Source organism: Oncorhynchus tshawytscha, linkage group LG11, assembly GCF_018296145.1.
Source record: "Oncorhynchus tshawytscha isolate Ot180627B linkage group LG11, Otsh_v2.0, whole genome shotgun sequence".
NCBI classification, from domain to species: Eukaryota; Metazoa; Chordata; class Actinopteri; order Salmoniformes; family Salmonidae; genus Oncorhynchus; species Oncorhynchus tshawytscha.
In genome coordinates this window covers 9,926,351-9,940,462 of record NC_056439.1, presented here as the reverse complement: position 1 = coordinate 9,940,462, position 14,112 = coordinate 9,926,351, and the positions used below count along the sequence as shown (strand labels likewise).

The following is a 14,112-nucleotide window of genomic DNA, read 5'->3' as shown; positions in this document are numbered from 1 at the left end:
AATTCCTACAACCTAACACTTCTTAACTGGGAATATTGAAGACTCGTGTTAAAAAGGAACCACCAGCTTTCATATGTTCTCATGTTCTGAGCAAGGAACATAAATGTTAGCTTCTTTACATGGCACGTATTGCACTTTTACTTTCTTCTCCAACACTGTGTTTTTGCATTATTTAAACAAAGTTGAACATGTTTCATTATTTGAGACTAAATTGATTTTATTTATGTATTATATTAAGATCAAATAAAAGTGTTAATTAAGTATTGTTGTAAAAAATCAAATTAAAATCATTTTTATAAACATTTTAATAAAAATTGGGCTGATTAATCTGTATCGGCTTTTTTTGGCCCTCAAATAATCGGCATCTGGGTTTTTTGGTCCTCTAATAATCGGCACCGGGGGTTTTTGGCCCTCTAATAATCGGCAGTAGGGTTTTTTGGCCCTCTAATAATCGGCATCGGGGGTTTTTGGTCCTCTAATAATCGGCATCGGGGTTTTTGGGTCCTCCAATAATCGACATCGGGGGTGTTTTGGTCCTCCAATAATCGGCACCGGGGGTTTTTTGGTCCTCCAATAATCGGCACCGGCTTTTTTTTGTGTCCATTTAAAAAAATCTGTGATAGTGGGTTGTGTGTGCTTGCTGGCATCAAGGCCGTTATTATGTTATCTAACCCAAGGGCCCTGCCTTATTGTCAAGCTGTCAGTGCCTTGCCAAAGCCCGGATTGAATGGGCGCTAAAACCATTTCACAGCCTTTTCCCTATAGCCTCCCTATATACACTTGTCCACAACAGACTTGTGTGTTTGCAAATAGAATGAGGCTTAGACTTTTCATTTTATAGAGGGCAGATCTTCTATAGAGGGAAACTGTGGAGAAAATGGCCTCAGGAGCAGAGCAAGAAATCACAGACTGTCTCTCAGGTTGCGACCAAAATGGCACCATATTCTCTATATAGCGAAGTGGTCAAAAGTAATTAAATCAAATTGTATTTATCACATGCGCTGAATACAATAGGTTATTAATACAACCTTACTGCATTTCCATTCTGCTGTGAGATTTCTAAACACAGTATATGAGGTCATTGATTTTTGGGGTGGCAAAGCAACGTGCATTGATGTGTGTCCACAATCCATACATGTAACCTATGTTAGGGGAGACAGAGGGACACCAATTAGTCTGTGCAAATATCCATCAAGGATGGATGTAATATTTCAATTGATTCAGACCCTGGAGTGCCAGATGGGCGTGGTTTGCACTTTAGGGACTATTTCATTGGTTCCATTGCACCAGGCAAGCTCAGTCAAGAACTGCTTTAAAGTATTATGAACAATTTGATCACAGGTCTGAATATGTACAGTGCATCTTCAAGGTGATTGACTCTGCACAGCTGTCACCAAGTACTGTATGCGTGGAGAGACTCCCAAATCCTTGCCGGAGAATTTCGGCTGCCCCATTGGGATTCCTCTCCACCTCCCAGTAATTCACCACTACAGATCTCAGACTCAATCACTCAAACTAGACCGCTCACTAGTGGGAAAATAGAGTCACTTTGATTAAGGAGGGAATTGGTAGATTGTTGAAGGGGCAGCTCTTGGCAGGAAATGAAGTGACAAAGCTAGTGTAGGAAAAGCAGGCAAAGAAAGGCTGGGAGAATGACCGTGTCCCAAATGGCACCCATTTCCCTATAAGGTGCACTACTTTTGACCTGAGCACCATGAGCACCACATAGGGAATAGGGTGCAATTTGGGATGCAGATGGCGTAAGCATTTCACTGTAAGACCTGTTGTAATTCAGTACGTGACAAATCAAATTTGATGATATTCCCCTTCTGACTGGGGATGGCCTTTATTCACACAACGGCAAAGGTTTGATTGATCCAATTCACTATTATTGGAAAAAGAGTTCAAACAAATTGAAATATATAACATGTCATGCTGATGGCAGAGTCAGGATTTGGCATAAGTCCATGGCCCCATCCTGATACCAATTGAGCAATGTTCTCATGCCCCAAATAATTCAGGCCGTTCTGGACACAAAGGGGTTCCGATCTGGTACTTGATGGGTGTACCTTATAAACCACCGACTGAGTGTAAACATGGTGCTGTATCGAATCTCCGTTCAAGATTGATGGGGAGATCAGAGGCAGTCAACAACTGAGGTCTCTAATGTAAACAAAAACAAGCTCTCGTTACCGTTCCATAGAGGCAGTCATAGATAGAGTCGTGGCGCTATGAGACAGGAGGAGTACAATCAATGTTGTTTTGCCAGAGGTGATGCGATACTGTATGTCTACTTGTGGAAAATTACTATGGAATTGGGACGCTCCGCTGTCACTGTAGAGAATAGTTGACACCTACACAAGAAAAAATGACTATGGGAAGATCCGCTGTCACAGACACACACAGTTGGGAATACTTGACACTCAACTGTCAGCGTGACAGACAGTAAACATTCTGCATGAGAATGACATTTCACTGAATATGCCGCATTCATCTGAGGTAACTAGTTGTTAAAGGAGTGCAGTAGTTTACAGAGATAGTGCTCATCGGTCACCATTGTCAAGGAGATTTTCTTGAATCGTTTTGGGAATGTCTTCCACCTGGGTCACTGTGTAAAAAGTGAACAAAAATGTCCCATGAATTTCAATATAAAAGAAGAAATAGGTTTAGGCTTGAGGAAAAATTGGCTGCAAAATAAACTAAAATGAAAAGCCTCTGGGTCGTTTGGGAAGTAAAAATCTTATCAGAGCTTAATATATTTATACTGAACAAAAATATAAAATGCAACATGTTGGTCCCATGTTTCCTGAGCTCAAATAAAAGATCCCAGAAATGTTTCATACATACAAAAAGCTTATTTCTCTCAAAATTTGCAAAAATTTGTTTACATCCCTGTTAGTGAGCATTTCTCCTTTGCCAAGATAATCCATCCACCTGACAGGTGTGGCATGACAAGAAGTTGATTAAACAGCATGATCATTACACAAGGTGCACCTTGTGCTGGGGACAATAAAATGCCACTAAAATGTGTAGTTATCACACAATGCCAGAGATGTCTAAAGTTGAGGTAGCATGCAATTGGCATGCTGACTGCAGGAATGTCCACCAGAATTGTTGCCAGACAATTGAATGTACAATTCTCTACCATAAGCCACATCGTTTTAGAGAATTTGTCTCTATGTCCAACCGGCCTCACAACCGCAGACCACGTGTAACCACGCCAGCCCAAGATCTCCACATCTGGCTTCTTCACCCGTGGGATTGTCTGAGACCAGCCACAATGACAGCTGATGAAACTGTGGGTTTGCACAACTAAAGAATTTCTCCACAAACTGTTAGAAACCATCTCAGGGAAGGTCATCTGCAAACACGTGGTCGTCCTCACCAGGGTCTTGACCTGACTGCAGTACGGCGTCGTAACCAACTTCAGTGGGAAAATGATCATCTTCGATGTACCACTGGCATGCTGGAGAAGTGTGCTCTTCTCAGCTGAATCTAGGTTTCAACTGTACCGAACAGATGGCAGAGAGCGTGCATGGCGTCGTGTGGGTGAGCGGTTTGCTGATGTCAATGTTGTGAACAGTGTGCACCATGGTGGCGGTGGGGTTATGGTATGGGCAAGCATAAGCTACAGATAAACAATTGCATTTTATTGATGGCAATTTGAATGCACAGAGATACCTTGACGAGATCCTGAGGCCCATTGTCGTGCCATTCATCTGCCGCCATCACTTCATGTTTCACCATGATATTGCACAGCCACGTCACAAGGATCTGTACACAATTCCAGGACGCTGAAAATGTCCCAGTTCTTCCATGGCCAGCAAACTCACCAGACATGTCATCCATTGAGCATGTTTGGGATGCTCTGGATCAATGTGTACGACAGAGTGTTCCAGTTCCCGCCAATATCCAGCAACTTCGCACATCCATTGAAGAGAAGCGGGACAACATTCCACAGGACACAATCAACAGCCTGATCAACTCTATGCGAAAGAGATGTGTTAACTGCATGAGGCCAATTATTATTATTTGACCCTGCTGGTCATCTCTGAACATTTGAACATCTTGTACTGTTATAATCTCAACCCAGCACAGCCAGAAGACTGGCCACCCCTCAGAGCCTGGTTCCTCTCTAGGTTTCTTCCTGGGTTCCAGCCTTTCTAAGGAGTTTTTCCTAGCCACCGTGCTTCTACATTGCTTGCTGTTTGGGATTTTAGGCTGGGTTTCTGTATAGCACTTTGTGACATCGGCTGATGTAAAATTGTTGGGCTATCGATACACTTGGCTACTCATTCATTGCAGCAGTGCGAGTGAAAGTACGGAGAAACGCATTTTATGTTTGGCAATCGTGTTGAATAAAAAGTGTAGACAGTGCTGAAATGAAAAGCGATCATAAAAACAGCAGCTCTTTGCTGTATTCTGACAGTCTCTCTGTTGCCATGGTTTTAAAAAGTTATTAAATCTTACTTAGGTTAGTGTCAAACTTTGCTACGGCCAGGGTCGTGGAAGATCTGGAGGCACTGAGCCTACAGAAATGTTTGGCAATCAACTAGGAATGCCTTGAAGATCGACCAGTCGGCGGACAAAGCCTTAACTTGTAACTCAGTAAAATCTTTGAAATTGTTGCATGTTACGTTTATATTTTTTTGTTTGGTGTAAATACGTCACTGAGACTCGTTATGTGATTGTGACCTACATTATCCTCCTATTGACTAACTTAATTGCAGTGGTAATTGACTGGGAAGTGAAATCACTGGTGATAGCTTATTATAGTACAGGCAGAGAGATTTCTGTGGTGGGCTGACTGTCTTTTACCTTTAAAACGAGAGGAAACAATATCTTTCTTCTCAAGCAATGTACATGCAAATGTATTTCAATTGACTAAACGTGTGTGTGCAGTGTTTCTTCTGACAAATGATAAAAATGCAGTGGGGGGTGTCTGTGCATGCAAGAGTGCTCTCATGTTTTTGATGGTTTGTTGGCGTGCACATATATGCAATTTCATCTTGTATTTAGGCCTAAAAGTAAATAATATGTGCAATCTTACTTGTTTCCCCTAATATCGGCCTGCTAATACAGGACTAATAAAGCCCCAGGGCACTACTTTTGTAAAAAAAAATATTTAAAAAATTAAAGGAATAAAAATCGAGTAAATATTGTAAAGTACACTCACTAAAGCATAGCAGTGGGAAGTAGGGGTGGTGAGGGTACAGGGGGTGCTATAGCACCTGTACTTCCCGCAGCTATGCTTTAGAGTGTACTTTACTGTATTTATACTTGGGATATCACTTTTGAACAGGAAAAGCTAAACAACAAAAAAATGACTGGAGGACATCTTTAAAGCTTGACTTCAGTCACATCTGATGGATGCCCAACGGCAGCAAGGGCACAGCAACAGCGAGGCAGTATTTCCCACAGTAGTCAGCCAGTCACACACAAACTGTAAATTAGTATTTCCCACGGGTCACACAGAGCACAATTCCCCACACTAGAGTAGCCTGTCTGTCACTTTAGGCAAAGTGCTGCTTTGGCTTCAAGAGCTGTTGGGGCAGATCCTGGGAAGTTATGCCAAGTCATGATTTCCTTTGAGACCTTCCCCTTGAGCTCAAGTATATTTAGTGAGACAGCTGGCGGTACTATGAGGCTCATAGCTGAGTAGTGGGCTCTTTCAAATATAAATACATATTTAAAGTGAATGATGATATGATGTATTATCAGATAGTCCCTAATCATATTGCTTTGATGTTTGGACATTCTGCCCAAATAAATGTCATTTCTCGGGAATAAAAACACATGGATATACTGGAATGAGAAAGTGTTTCTTGACTGTTAAAAGCTTCCAATAAAAGCTCCTATTATATGCAACAACAAAAATAGGCCACATTACACGTTATCAGCTGAAAAATTATTCCACCGAATGGTTGATATCATGTTATGACGGGCATGGGGCCAGATCTTCACTAACCGTCACGTAGCCTATGAGTAGCAAATTAGGCCGGTGTCGTGACATTATGGATTCCGAATGATTCGATTGACAACTGATTGATTAAGCGACAATTACACACGTGCAATGAATGGCTACACACATTGATTTCAGTCTTCGATTGGGTATGAAGACCCAAAGACAAGTGGCATAAGGTAGCCTACCGCAGCAGGGACATGCGGCTTGACTGTAACCTATCATTCATCGATTTGAATAAGCGGAGAAAAACTACACGTTTTATTCAATAACATAACATTGACAAATATCAATGCAGTCGTGTCGATACGGATGACAACGTGCAGAAGGCGGTGAGTGTCCGGCGCGGGTAGTAGCGTAGCACTAGCAGCATGCCCTGATTTTCCTGCCTACCATTTTCGACAGTGCACAGGCACATCACTGGTGTCCTGCCTGCTTGCTCTAATTTGGAGTTATTTTCAGCCATTCCCTCGTACGTGGTGTCAACGGCATTGTTCGACTGATACATACACGCAAACACTAAGCACTGTCATCCACCCCCCAAAAAACATTATGTAGGGTAAAAAGCGCTTTCTCACCTCGGAATTTTCTCCCCATTTCTCGCTCGAGCCAAGGAGCCGCTCCAGCATTCGTTGACGTCACACGCCCCACTCTGCAGCAGAAATACAGTAGGCTTGCTCTAGAGCGGGAGGGCGCACAGGGAGAGCGAAGGAGAGAAGATAAGGCTGTTCGAGCTCCAATAAAGATTTCTGCCGGCCGAAATCTAGAAGATGAAAGGCATCCCTCTACCTGTGTGATTCCCAAGGAGCTTTCATTCCTGTGAGCACAGGACAGAAAAACACTGGATCGTTCCCTGGAGAACGAGGCCTTCAGATGACTGCATGCGTAACAGAGAACATTTCTACAAACGAATCATTTTTTTAAAATCATGTCCAAGTAGGGCTAGTTACTGCAACTGCATGTACCAGTGATAATGACCACCTGTCATGTCATCTATAATGTGTTCCACACTTTATTTCCAACCAATCAATCAGTAATAAATGCATCAATCAATGAGATTCTCTTGTCAATAAAAAAAAAAAGTGCCCGTATAAACGGGTAGGTAACATCCCAGGCTAATCCACTATAAAAATCAGCAGCTAATGCAAGAGGACTAGGAGTCCTTGTATGGAGATGAGGTGAGGTGTGTGTGTGTGTGTGTGTGTGTGTGTGTGTGTGTGTGTGTGTGTGTGTGTGTGTGTGTGTGTGTGTGTGTGTGTGTGTGTGTGTGTGTGTGTGTGTGTGTGTGTAGAGGTGTCATGCTCATAGGGGACACAGGGCGACGTGCCCCCTCAGATGTCCTGATAACAAAAAATAGAATAATGATTATGGCTCTAGATTGCAGGAAAAGGTGTTCTCACCTTTGCAAAATTCTCAAACTTTTCGACCGGGTGCCTAGTGTATGTGTGTGTGTGTGTTGTGCATGCGTGTGTATCTGCCTGTCTGTCACTGTGTGCAAGTGGCCCATTAGCAAATTGCTACATGGTTAGGGAGGGTGACAGACAGGAATCTGTAATAGCAAAGGGCAATGGAGAAGTTAAACTATTTCAATATAGCCTACACACTTATTTGTTGTTGTTATCTACAAGCCCAATCCAATTGTCTATCAAGATAGAGGAAATTCTCAAGGATTAATCCTCTGCTACCCTTCTTGTCATTTCTCATCATTACTATCATTTTCCTTTAGATAGCGAAAAAAAAAACTCTAATGCTGGGTGGCATTCAATAGTGTACATTAGTGTAATGTAATGTAATGTAAACAAGCGTTACTCAGGTAGTCCCTTCCTGTTTCAGTCTGTTTTATTCCATGTGGTGCCTAGTGAATGCAACCCTGGTGTTTAATGTTCCCAATACAGGTTCAGCCAGGACACAGTGTGCAATACAATACGTGGATGATACTGCAGGTCCTGCCTGTCAGTGTACAGTCTGATGTTTTGATAAGGGGGGATAAAGTACCACCTTGTGGCCAAATGAGAAGACTGCACTCCATAATTCTCCACATTAAAGGGCAACACCACCACTTTTCAACCTCATTTTCATTATATCCAGCACAATACCAGTGTCAATATGTGAAAATGGTGCAATTCTGTTTTGTAAAAAAATAATAATAATACGTTTAAAAAAGTTCTACCTGATGACATCTTCAAAGTTAACATTTCAAAAATGGATTCTCAAATAATGAGATTTGCTGTGACTGTGAGCAAGAAAAGATCCTCCCTTAGGCTAGAAACTGTATGAAGGGTTTGAAAATCACTGGGTTTTTTTAAATCCTACCTTGTGATGTCACAGAGAAGCATTTTTTTTAGTACCTTTCTTTATAACAACAGATCATAGAAAGACTCTGTTTCCACATAAGAGACACTGGTTTGGTGCTGGAGAATTTGAATATGAGGTTGACAGTCAAAAACACCGCCTGGAGCCATTCAGAGATCGGTCCTAATCAGGAATGAAATGGAAGCAAATGGGCTGAAACATTGCAAAACATTTTGCCACGCTGTACACTAATTAATATTATCTTGTGCACTCAAAAATACATACTTTAGGCGATGTTAATGGTATATTGTATGTCCCGATACAATTGGAACACTGTATTTCTCAAGGATGTCCTATGCACTATGTATGGAATAGGGAGGCATTTGGGATGCATCCAAGAAGAGAATCCTGGTGGTGTTCAAGTGGCAGTTAGCCAGAAGATTCTGACCGTACCGTTACGCTTGTTTACACTGAGCTGCACTGTGGTCGGAACGCCATCATGGTTAGATTAAGAAACTGTGGAGCCGGCGCGAGATCAAAGCAGGGATGGGATAGGCCACTGTAATCCAAATTGTACCTTTATCCAAACTGATACATCGAGAAGATTGAAATACTGCTAGTTTTTCCAGAAAACTGTCCTTTTTTTGTCCTCATACTAGCTAGCAGTAGCCACCGCAGCCATTATGGAATGGCAGTGTCAGCCAATCAGCTCTTTTGTTGTTCAATGCAACATGCCATTCCGTAACACATCCTTGTTGGTGTTAGAATAAAACCTTAATTGCTTGGATTAAATGAAGATGATACTGTACCAAAGTTCCAAGTACTGTGACAGATTTAGATCAGACACTTCCCCCATCCCGTTCCTTTCATTCAGTTTTTTTTATTAGAAGTGACAGCCCCATTGGCTGCTGTGTAATAGTAGGGCTGTGAATCTTTATTTTCTCTCGACTGGCTGATTGAGACATGCTGTGCTTTGGTCTGCTTTCATCATTGAGCAAACACCCTCCTCTGGTGTAGATATTATTAACATCCGTTTGCATAGCAACCATAATAATAAATAATAAATGCCATAACACATGCTTGACATTTCAATACAATAAAGTTGTTTTTGTTCTCTTCCCAAGAGTGTATTTTAATGCTGGTTAGCCGTGAGAATGGAGGAAGGAAAAATGTCAAGAGTGAGATTTGGAGTCAACCTCTCGTCTAGCCTTTTCTTTGTACCTCGGCAAGGAAATGCATGTAATTCAAAAGACCTTGAATGACAGAGGACGTTGAATGATGCCAGTGCATGTCACAGACAATACCGTACAGTACAGATAATAAGATACACGCAGATCCGGAAAAGGGCACAGAACATTTCAGAGACAGTGTCTACGCCCCAAATGGCACCCTTATTCCCTACATGGCGTACTACTTTTGGTCCAGAGCCCATGAGGAATAGGAAAAGGTACCATCTGAGACGGAACTAGTATTCAGCATACTATTATTGCTCCCAAATGCAGTGATTACCTCAGCGAAGAATCTCTTTTCGATCATATTGGTCTGTGTGACTGTGTCATTACCAACATGAAGACAATAGACTTGTGTACAAAAAAAACACACACAGTTCCTTGCGAAAGTATTGATCCCCCTTGGCATTTTACCTATTTTGTTGCCTTACAACCTGGAATTAAAATATATTTTGATAATTTGATTTACACAACATGAAGATGGCGTAGCAGTAAGTCGTCCTGTCTCGTCGTGTCCCTTGTATATATCGTATATTTTTCGTTTTTTACATATTTTTCTTCGCATATCTCTTCAAAAACATTTTGCTAAACCTAAGCTTCCAAATACTCTCCTGCAACCCGCCTCACCCAATGTAGCTATTTTTCCTAAAGTATTTATATTTACTTCGGAACCGGAACCCCTCAACTGAAGCTAGCCAGCTAACCACCAGCTATGCTAGCGGTCTTCAGCTAACCGGTCATCAGCTAAGCTAACCTTTAGCTCAGAAAGCTCTCGCCAGCTCGAACAACGCGACTCTAACCAGAGCATAACGGACCTATTTATTTTTCATCCCTGGATTCATCCCCGGATTCCCACCGCAAACGGAACATTTTTCAGCTGGATCTTCACAACTAGCTATCTAGCTAAACCGCAACCCCGGATGATTACTCCTGGCTAGCGCTTCCACCCACTTAGCGTGAAGCTAGCCCGGCCAGCGCACCTGTACTACCACCGTAGCATACTCCTGGGCTACAATACCCGGGCCCACGACCGGTCTATCGATGTCACCGCATGAAGAGGAATAAACAGACTCACCCCATCGCGACGTCCCCCAAAGGCTAACTCTCTAGCCCTCGCTATCTCCCTGCTTGCTAATTCGGCCTGCTAACTGCTAGCTTGTCTAGCCCCGGTCCGCTAACTGCTACCTTGTTTAGCCCGGGCCTACGAACTGTTAGCTTGTTAGCACAGGCCTGCTAACCGTCTGAATCGCCGCGTCCCAAACACGCACCGGACCCATACTCACTCTCTATCTCTTTTTGATTTTTAATCTGTTTATACCTTTCCGGAAACCTGCCTCACCCAATGTGACACGGAATCGCTATTATTTTTAATTTTTAGAACACACTCAAGAACCTCCAGAAGCCAACCAGCTAACTAGCTACAAGCTATTTAGTCATTGTTAACTTTTTTTCAACCTGGATAACACTCGCCAGTCCAGCTCCCCTGCCCCATCCACCGCTGCCCCTGGACACTGATCTCTTGGCTACATAGCTGATGCACGCTGGACTGTCCATTAATCACGGTACTCCATTCTGCTTGTTTATGTTTAATCTGTCGGCCCCGTTGCCTAGTCAACGCCATTTTACCTGCTGTTGTTGTGCTAGCTGATTAGCTGTTGTCTCACCTACTGTTTTAGCTAGCTTTCCCAATTCAACACCTGTGATTACTGTATGCCTCGCTGAATGTCTCTCTCAAATGTCAATATGCCTTGTATACTGTTGCTCAGGTTAGTTATCATTGTTTTAGTTCACAATGGAGCCCCTAGTTCTACTCTTCATACCCCTGATACCTCCTTTGTCCCACCTCCCACACATGCGGTGACCTCACCCATTACAACCAGCATGTCCAGAGATACAACCTCTCTCATCATCACCCAGTGCCTGGGCTTACCTCCGCTGTACCCGCACCCCACCATACCCCTGTCTGCGCATTATGCCCTGAATATATTCTACCATGCCCAGAAACCTGCTCCTCTTATTCTCTGTCCCCAACGCTCTAGGCGACCAGTTTTGATAGCCTTTAGCCGCACCCTCATACTACTCCTTCTCTGTTCCGCGGGTGATGTGGAGGTAAACCCAGGCCCTGCATGTCCCCAGGCACCCTCATTTGTTGACTTCTGTGATCGTAAAAGCCTTGGTTTCATGCATGTCAACATCAGAAGCCTCCTCCCTAAGTTTGTTTTACTCACTGCTCTAGCACACTCTGCTAACCCTGATGTCCTTGCTGTGTCTGAATCCTGGCTCAGGAAGGCCACCAAAAATTCAGAGATTTCCATACCCAACTATAACATCTTCCGTCAAGATAGATCTGCCAAAGGGGGAGGAGTTGCAGTCTACTGCAGAGATAGCCTGCAAAGTAATGTCATACTTTCCAGGTCCATACCCAAACAGTTCAAACTACTAATTTTGAAAATTACTCTCTCCAGAAATAAGTCTCTCACTGTTGCCGCCTGCTACCGACCCCCCTCAGCTCCCAGCTGTGCCCTGGACACCATTTGTGAATTGATCGTCCCCATCTAGCCTCAGAGTTTGTTCTGTTAGGTGACCTAAACTGGGATATGCTTAACACCCCGCCAGTCCTACAATCTAAGCTAGATGCCCTCAATCTCACACAAATCATCAAGGAACCCACCAGGTACAACCCTAACTCTGTAAACAAGGGCACCCTCATAGACGTCATCCTGACCAACTGGCCCTCCAAATACACCTCTGCTGTCTTCAACCAGGATCTCAGCGATCACTGCCTCATTGCCTGTATCCGCTACGGAGCCGCAGTCAAACGACCACCCCTCATCACGGTCAAACGCTCCCTAAAACACTTCTGTGAGCAGGCCTTTCTAATCAACCTGGCCCGGGTATCCTGGAAGGACATTGACCTCATCCCGTCAGTTGAGGATGCCTGGTCATTCTTTAAAAGTAACTTCCTCACCATTTTAGATAAGCATGCTCCGTTCAAAAATGCAGAACTAAGAACAGATACAGTCCTTGGTTCACCCCAGACCTGACTGCCCTCGACCAGCACAAAAACATCCTGTGGCGGACTGCAATAGCATCGAATAGTCCCCGTGATATGCAACTGTTCAGGGAAGTCCGGAACCAATACACGCAGTCAGTCAGGAAAGCTAAGGCCAGCTTCTTCAGGCAGAAGTTTGCATCCTGTAGCTCCAACTCCAAAAAGTTCTGGGACACTGTGAAGTCCATGGAGAACAAGAGCACCTCCTCCCAGCTGCCCACTGCACTGAGGCTAGGTAACACGGTCACCACCGATAAATCCATGATTATCGAAAACTTCAATAAGCATTTCTCAACGGCTGGCCATGCCTTCCGCCTGGCTACTCCAACCTCGGCCAACAGCTCCTCCCCCGGCAGCTCCTCGCCCAAGCCTCTCCAAGTTCTCCTTTACCCAAATCCAGATAGCAGATGTTCTGAAAGACCTGCAAAACCTGGACCCGTACAAATCAGCTGGGCTTGACAATCTGGACCCCCTATTTCTGAAACTATCCGCCGCCATTGTCGCAACCCCTATTACCAGCCTGTTCAACCTCTCTTTCATATCGTCTGAGATCCCCAAGGATTGAAAGCTGCCGCAGTCATCCCCCTCTTCAAAGGGGGAGACACCCTGGACCCAAACTGTTACAGACCTATATCCATCCTGCCCTGCCTATCTAAGGTCTTCGAAAGCCAAGTCAACAAACAGGTCACTGACCATCTCGAATCCCACCGTACCTTCTCCGCTGTGCAGTCTGGCTTCCGAGCCGGTCACAGGTGCACCTCAGCCACACTCAAGGTACTAAACGATATCATAACCGCCATCGATAAAAGACAGTACTGTGCAGCCGTCTTCATCGACCTTGCCAAGGCTTTCGACTCTGTCAATCACCATATTCTCATCGGCAGACTCAGTAGCCTCGGTTTTTCGGATGACTGCCTTGCCTGGTTCACCAATTACTTTGCAGACAGAGTTCAGTGTGTCAAATCGGAGGGCATGCTGTCCGGTCCTCTGGCAGTCTCTATGGGGGTGCCACAGGGTTCAATTCTCGGGCCGACTCTTTTCTCTGTGTATATCAATGATGTTGCTCTTGCTGCGGGCGATTCCCTGATCCACCTCTACGCAGACGACACCATTCTATATACTTTCGGCCCGTCATTGGACACTGTGCTATCTAACCTCCAAACAAGCTTCAATGCCATACAACACTCCTTCCGTGGCCTCCAACTGCTCTTAAACGCTAGTAAAACCAAATGCATGCTTTTCAACCGATCGCTGCCTGCACCCGCATGCCCGACTAGCATCACCACCCTGGATGGTTCCGACCTTGAATATGTGGACATCTATAAGTACCTAGGTGTCTGGCTAGACTGCAAACTCTCCTTCCAGACTCATATCAAACATCTCCAATCAAAAATCAAATCAAGAGTCGGCTTTCTATTCCGCAACAAAGCCTCCTTCACTCACGCCGCCAAGCTTACCCTAGTAAAACTGACTATCCTACCAATCCTCGACTTCGGCGATGTTATCTACAAAATGGCTTCCAACACTCTACTCAGCAAACTGGATGCAGTATATCACAGTGCCATCCGTTTTGTCAC

At 44.0% G+C, this 14,112-nt stretch overlaps 1 protein-coding gene across 2 annotated transcripts in view; it reads right to left on the bottom strand.

The window, feature by feature from the left end:
- The window catches only part of LOC112234352 (F-box only protein 41), a 90,681-nt gene extending 83,698 nt beyond the window's left edge, over positions 1-6,983 (bottom strand). Inside the window, exon 1 of one of the 2 annotated variants that reach the window (XM_042329772.1) lies at positions 6,541-6,983. The gene's annotated coding sequence lies outside the window, so the exon portion shown is untranslated. The remainder of the gene's footprint in view (positions 1-6,540) is intronic. The other variant, XM_042329771.1, reaches the window with a different exon arrangement.
- Positions 6,984-14,112: the final 7,129 nt, after the last annotated feature.